General features: G+C 51.2%; 1 protein-coding gene across 5 annotated transcripts in view; it reads left to right on the top strand.

Annotated features, from left to right (window-relative positions):
* Positions 1–1,197: 1,197 nt before the first annotated feature.
* Positions 1,198–1,623, top strand: part of CALCOCO1 (calcium binding and coiled-coil domain 1) — a 16,411-nt gene continuing 15,985 nt past the window's right edge. For all 5 annotated transcript variants that reach the window (XM_077753506.1, XM_077753505.1, XM_077753507.1 and 2 more), the window contains exon 1: positions 1,198–1,250. The gene's annotated coding sequence lies outside the window, so the exon portion shown is untranslated. The remainder of the gene's footprint in view (positions 1,251–1,623) is intronic.

Here is a 1,623-nt window from a genome sequence, read left to right as displayed (position 1 = left end):
AAGCAAAATACTACCCAAAAAACTTGGAAAAGGCAGAGGCTCCGTAACTTAGTGAGCAGAGCCTTAAAGCAGACACCCTGGAAGGACAAATCAATCCTTAGACTGTAATACCTGAATACAGAGACCGGGAGAGAGATCACTTTGAATGCCTCAGACTACCTGGAGGCTGCCGGAGGGTCTGGGAAGGGGGAGGCAGAAGGATGCCCAAGTCTTTAATTGGACTTAGGTTGTGGGAGGAGTGTGACTCATTCATCCCTCCTAAACAAAAACAGGAGCAATAACATGTATTGTTACATTTAAGCCAGTTAAAAGTTTTGGGCAAACCAGCCCTTCTAAGTGGCTTGTTTGGGAGTTCTGACCAGTCCTGAATTATGTTAGCCTCCCCTTTCAACTTCATCCTTTCTTCACCTCCCCATAACCACCACCTCAGCCAATGGGTCCTCTTTCTAGACCCACAGACCACTCTAGGGAGAGCCCAGTCCAGGTGTGTTAGTATTGACAGGCCCCTGGCACATAAACCCTCATGGGGGGCGGGAGTACAGTACACAGGTTTTACAGGGGCTGTCCCTGCGGTTAGAGCAAAGAAGAAATTGCTACCACGGCCAGTAGCTCCCTGTCCCTAAATAGTAGATAGCCCGTGGGGTAGTTTCAAGAGCACTTCACTTGGAGTCTTGTAGCACTGGAGTTCTACCATCGCATAGCTTTAATACTTTAGACTGGTTCTTTAAACATAGTGGGCTTTGGTTTCTTCATCTGTAAAGTGTGGATAACCACACAAGCTATCCCACAGCCTGTCGTGAAAAGCAAACGTGAGCGTGCAACGCAACGCGTTGTACCCAGTGAGGGATGATACAGGAGACGTTAGAGCTCTAACTCCTCCCCACCCCCTAACCCACAACGCACGTTACAAACCAGCGGTCACCACTAATACAGCCGCCCCCTCCTAAGGAATCATGGGCCATGAAGTCCTCTGGTGGCCACACCCTCGCTTGCAATCATGGAAGTGGGAACTACGCCTCCCAGGAGGCAGCGGTGAAGCAGCCGCCACGGCCGCCCTCTGCTCCGCCCTCCTCTTGCACAGCTTCCTGGGATATGTAGTTCCATGTCCAAGCCGGCTCGCCGGCCAAAGAGGGCAGAGAAACCACAAACCCCAGAAGCCCTCACGCCCACTTTTCTCCCTCCCCTCCAGGAGTCGGAGTGCTGTTTTTGTTGTTGGTGGAAGGTGAGGGAACAGCTGATCCGTGTGTGGGGTAAGAAACTTGGCCTAATTTGGGGGCGATCTAATGCGAGGGTCACCCCACTTTCCAGCCTGTGAAAGGATAATCTAAAGGAACTGTGTAAGGGGGATGCAGGAGGATTTGGGTTTTAACACTTTCCGTACTGGAAAAGCCACCCCTCCTGTTTTGAGAGTTCTTGGTCTCGAGGGGGCTCTGATGGGGGAGGGGGGGTGCCCCCCCTCACTGTTCTTACCTTCCCCTCAATTCTTCTTTATAAAGCTTGTTATGCTTAAGGTAGTTGGGAGACACTGAAATATTTACTCATTCCCTCCCAGGCAAGACTTGACCCTCACAAACCTTCCCTTTCTCCTTACCCTCTCGCCCTAATCCAAAGGCCTTTACCACG

The sequence above is a fragment of the Crocuta crocuta genome, unplaced genomic scaffold (genome assembly GCF_008692635.1).
Source record: "Crocuta crocuta isolate KB4526 unplaced genomic scaffold, BGI_CrCroc_1.0 scaffold30, whole genome shotgun sequence".
In the NCBI taxonomy this organism is placed as follows: Eukaryota; Metazoa; Chordata; class Mammalia; order Carnivora; family Hyaenidae; genus Crocuta; species Crocuta crocuta.
This window is presented reverse-complemented; position numbering and strand designations above follow the sequence as displayed.